This window comes from Mandrillus leucophaeus, unplaced genomic scaffold, assembly GCF_000951045.1.
Source record: "Mandrillus leucophaeus isolate KB7577 unplaced genomic scaffold, Mleu.le_1.0 Scaffold39, whole genome shotgun sequence".
Lineage (NCBI taxonomy): Eukaryota > Metazoa > Chordata > Mammalia > Primates > Cercopithecidae > Mandrillus > Mandrillus leucophaeus.
The window spans coordinates 4,155,946-4,161,602 of NW_012104142.1; positions in this window are offsets into that span (position 1 = coordinate 4,155,946).

Sequence of the window (5,657 nt, forward strand, 5' to 3'; positions counted from 1 at the left end):
AAAGAAAAACAACTTCAAAAAAACGGAGTAGCATGGTTTTACATTATTGCAAATTTCCCTCTTTTTTTTTTTTTTTTGAGACAGAGTCTCACTTTGTCGCCCAGGCTGGAGTACAGTGGCACGATCTTGGCTCACTGCAACCTCTGCTTCCTGGGTTCAAGCAATTCTCCTGCCTCGGCCTCCTGAGTAGCTGGGATTACAGGTGCGTGCCATTACGCTCAGCTAATTTTTTTGTATTTTTAGTAGAAACGGGGTTTCACCATATTGATCAGGCTGGTCTTGAACCCCTGACCTCGTGATCCGTCCACCTCTGCCTCCCAAAGTGCTGAGATTACAGGCATGAGCCACTGTGCCTGGCTGCAAATTGCTTTAATGTCTGGCTTAACAGAAGACAGATTCTCGTATCTTTTCTGCATTAAATATTTGCACTCTTACACATTATGTCGCCTCTGGCAAACACTACTATATGCTTAACAAAGAATTAGAGTGATAAGGCAAATAACAGTGTGTTAGTGAGAAAACAGTCTTGACCTTACAGATTACTAGAAAGGGTTTCAGGAAACCCCCAGTAGTCTTCGACCACACTTTGAGAACCACTGTTTTAAACCGTACAAATGTTTCCTGATTTTGGGGCTGTGTGGTGGGTTCCAGGCCAAGCCCCAGGTCTCACTCCATGCAGCCCCCTCTAAAAGGGAGGAGGCCATTCCCTTCCTCACCATCTGGTCCAACAAAGCTATAGAAAGTGAGAGAGGGAGAAGCGGGAGGCCAAAGGGGTGATACATGGGCAAAGAAGGCAGAAAGTGGAGACCTCACGGCCAGCCCTCCCAGCCCAGTCGATATGGAGGGGATCCTGGCAGGCCTGCCTGTTCCCCAAGGACAAACCTTTTGTGGCACAAGCCTCAACTCACTTGTCCTGGCTGGGATTCATACCCTTATGCACGAGTCTCTGCCCTTAGTTCCAATCTTACTGCAAGGATTGAGGTAGTTAATCCATTTATACTTGTAGCGTCCATCACCTGCGGTTAATCAAAACACATGTTCCTGAGGAGTTTCCTGCTATTTCATTCAAGAAAAAAATTTTTTTTTCTTTTGTCCATCCGAAGTCAACCATACTAAGGCACCAGCAAAGGCGTCATCAGACTGTGCCCCAAAGTGGTGTACGGGACCAAGGGTCAGGGTTGGGGCTCTCACCCCTAAATCCCCCTTCAGACATGAGGCCTCCTCCCTGTCCCAGACCCGGATAGAGAAGCCTTATGTATCCAAAGGAAAGAAACTGAAGTTTTCAGCTGGTGTTACGCTAAGTCTGAATACAGAGAAATGTTCTGCATCTAAATTATTGAGTATTTGGAAGGGAAATGGTTTTTATGTCCCCTGACATTGATGAGGATTTGTCTTCAGTTTTCCTGCAATTACTGTGACAGGCTATACTGTTTCCCTTCTACTGGTTTTCAAGAAACAGGCAAACAGTCGAGTGGTTTGAATGGCAAAGCCACTAGGATCTCCCCATAAACACTTCAGCAGAAAGGAGAACCTCCACCCCTGATGAGAGGTGGGAGGAAGGGGTTGCCTAGAGGCACCAGCTTCTCCTGTGGAGCAAGAAGGCTCAAACAGGCCCTCTGGGTCTCTATGAGGTAGTTACTAGCACTGCTGGTTCCCAGTTTGGCAGACAGTATGTCTGGGGTGGGAGGAGGGGAAGGCACCCTTGAGAGCTAACTGAGGCCCCTCCTCACTGCCGGTCTGCCAGGCCTGAAGGGAACTCGGTGGTACTATCTCTGCAGTAGGGGTAGGGGACCAAGAGCAGTCCCACAACAGGGAGCTACCTGGAGCCCCAAACTTCTCTCGTTCCCCAAAGTGCAACCAGGAGCCAGCGGACCAATTTCTCAGCTCCCTACCCTTTGGCTTGGCAGATACCACACCCTAGTCCCCCAGGAGCCTCTGAAGGGAAGGGCCTTGCCCTTAGCTCTCAGTTTCCAGGAGGCCTTCCTCCTCAGACAGCCAGGTATGTGTCAAAAGCTGGCTATTGCTTTGATTCAGGAACAGCTTCTCTCAGCCTGTCTGTCTGTCTTTGGCACAGAGGAAAATAGACACAGAACCAACTAGAGCATCCCCCTCCAGTGTTCTCTGGGTTTTAAATGGGGTCTTTTCTGCCAATAGTGAGGCATAAACAAGAATAGCTCCCAACTGCCTTCAGAAGGAAGGGGTCAGGCAAAGAAGTCTTGCTCTGTCACCCAGGCTAGAGTACAGTGGCACAATCTCAGCTGACTGCAACCTCCACCTCCCAGGTTCAAGTGATTCTCCTGCTTCAGCCTCCTGAGTAGCTGGGATTGCAGGTGCCCGCCACCACTCCCGGCTAATTTTTGTATTTTTTTTTTTTTTTTTTTTTAGAGACAGGGTTTCACCATTTTAGCCAGGCTGGTCTCGAACTCCTGACCTTGTGATCCACCCGCCTCGGCCTCCCATAGTGCTTGGATTACAGGCGTGAGCCACCGCATCTAGCTCTTTCTTCATTTCCAAGTATAGAGTAAGTTAGCAGAATTCAAGGTCATCACAAACACAACTATATTCTACATTAGAAATCTGTCCATCAATTCAATATGGTTTTTCAGGATGCTATGCAACGTGTTCCTAGTCACATAAATGTATGATATCACTAATGAAGGTTTATATCTCCTGTACAAACTAATAATAAGACTCCTCTGGTAACCAATCAAATTTGAAGTCAAAATTCTTTCACAGACATATATTGATTGTCCACTATTAATATATGTAATGCTCATAACTAGTGCTGAGCTTGTAAAAATATATAAGCTCGATTCCTGCCCTTGGGCAACTTGTATCTATAATGAGACTTGCACCACTGTAAAAATGTATCTTTTAACAAGTTCGGTAGTTCCCAAACCAGTCTGGTGATCAAATGCCTGGGAATTATCTGAGGAGATTTTTAAAATACAGATTCTTGGATCATGAGACACTCTGTTTCAGTGAACCCCAGTGATGCTCTGGAATCTGGATTTTTTAAAAGTCCCAGGCGATTCCCCTGCAATGTAGGATTGGGAATGAATACTAAGTCCTGTATACTTGACAAATAAATAGATTTGATCTTTGCCCCCAGTACTATCATACTATCACATGTATAATATAATGCTTATTTCATCTTCAGTATTTCAAAAGTGTGCTGTGTTGAAAGATCTGTGTTACCAAGGGACAGTATTTAATTTCATTCACTAAAAATAGAAATTGGTGTCCTTATGTCAAACATTTTATAGTTCATCTACTTTTATCACATTAAAATAATATGTGTTACCACAGCAGTCTCCAACATATCACACCACTGTAAAAAAACAAAACATCTTTTGCAACAAATATCAGACTACAAAAAGTTTATTTTCTAAAGCTTTGATTCAGTTTCTTTAAAATTAATTCAATGAGATGGTCTTTGTTTTATTACACTTATCTTCAGGGTTCCATAGATTATGGTATCTCAAAACCTATGCAGTCTTCCATCACAAACTCCTTTTGAGATGTGTATCAGAGACAGAGACACAGAAACAAAGAGACGGAGAGTCTTGGAGACTTACTCTGTCACCCAGGCTGGAATGCAGTGCACCATCTCAGCTCACGGCAGGCTCAACCTCCCAGGCTCAAGTGATCTTCCCACCTCAGCCTCCTGAGCAGCTGAGACTACAGGTGCGAACCACCATGCCTGGCTAATTTTTTTTACTTTTTGTAGAGACAGCATATCACTATGTTGCCCAGGCTGGTCTCCAACTCCTTGGCTCAAGAGATCCACCGGTCTCGGCCTCCCAGAGTGCTGAGATTACAGGTGTGAGCCCCCACGCCCAGCCTTTTTGAAGTTATATTATACTTGAGTAGCTATCTAGAAACTTATGACCCACAGTTGTTCTTGCAGTGAGTATTCTTCTCTAATAATTACAGCCAGAATTAATTATGTTCAAGTAAATATGAAAACTTTTTTTAAAAAGCTTAAATGTTTCCTGGCTTTTTACCACAAAGAACTGGGAGGATGGCATAAATATGATGATTTATAAAAATTGAAGCATATTCTCCTTGATTTTATGATTGAAACTAACTTCAAAATTAAAGAATCCCTGCCCAGATCTTGATTTCTGAAATACCTTTCTCCACAAAAAGGAACCAAGTCTTCTTGAAAACAGGGCTGGTTTCTGGGCTACAGCAGGAAGGTACAAGATGACCTGGAACATCTTGTGTCTGAAAGTAAGGAAGCACTCAGAAAATAAAATGAGGACATGTCAAAGGGAGCCAGCTTGAAGGCCCCTCACTGGCCAAATCTGGGATAATTGGAGTACCAACATAAGAACAGTAACAAGTGACTGGGCAGGATGGCTCACGCCTCTAATCCCAGCACTTTGGGAGGCTGAGGTGGGCAGATCACAAGGTTAAGAGATCGAGACCATCCTGGCCAACATAGTGAAACCCCGCCTCTACTAAAAAAATACAAAAATTAGCTGAGCGTGGTGGTGCGCAGCTGTAGTCCCAGCTACTCGGGAGGCTGAGGCAGGAGAACCGCTTGAACCCGGGAGGCAGAGGTTGCAGTGAGCCGAGATCACACCACTACACTCCAGCCTGGCAACAGAGCGAGACTGTCTCAAAAGAAAAGAAAGAACACTAGTAAGTTATAGCCGCTGAATAAAATAAGAATCCAAGAATCTATATTAATGAGAGAAAGAGAAATGGGGAAATGGGACAGTGGCTTTCCTTAAAGTAGACTTCTTGCTGATAAATCCAAAGAAGGTGGTGGAGTTGGGAAAACCACCATTTTGCAACTATCATGGTAAAGATTGGTTTGAGCAAATATTATCAATTAAATCACGCAGGGGTTGGGCAGGGAGTTTTATGAGAAGCAGGGTATTTTTACATTTCAAAGCATCTCCCCACAGATTGTATATTTTTTACAAAAGGAAATGGTAACTATATAATAAAGAAACTATGCAACACTTTGATCCCTATGATATAATACTCTGAGAAGGACACAATATTACTTGAATCTAATCATGAAGAAATATCAACCAAACCCATATTGAGAAGCGTTCTATGAAATAACCATCATGAAAGGAAAAAAAAGGCAGAGGAACTATTCCATATTAAAAGAGACTAAGGAGACTTGACCAAAAAAAGTCAATACATGAACCAAAATTGGAACTTATACCAGAGGGGGCAGATGCCATAAAAGATCTGTTGGAACAATTGACAAAATTGGAATGTGGACCACAGATTAGATAAAAGTAGTTCCTACATTTGACAACTGTGGTGATTATTAAAAAGGATATATTTTTTCTCAGTAAGTATACACTAAAGTACGAAGAGGAAAGGGGCATGATGTAAGCAAGCTATTCTAAAATGGGTCAGAAAAAATCAAAATATCTAGAGGGAGAAAATGATTAAGCAAATGGAAGAAAATGTTTAAAATTAGTAAATGTAAAGAAATGATATTCAGGAGTTCTCTACTATTGCACTTTTTTCTATAAATTTAAATCGTTTTTGTAAAGAAAAAAAGTTAGGCCAGGCACGATGGCTCACACCTGTAATCCCAGCACTTCGGCAGACCTAGGTAGGCAGATCACCTGAGGTTGGGAGTTTGAGACCAGCCTGACCAACATGGGGAAAACCTGTCTCTA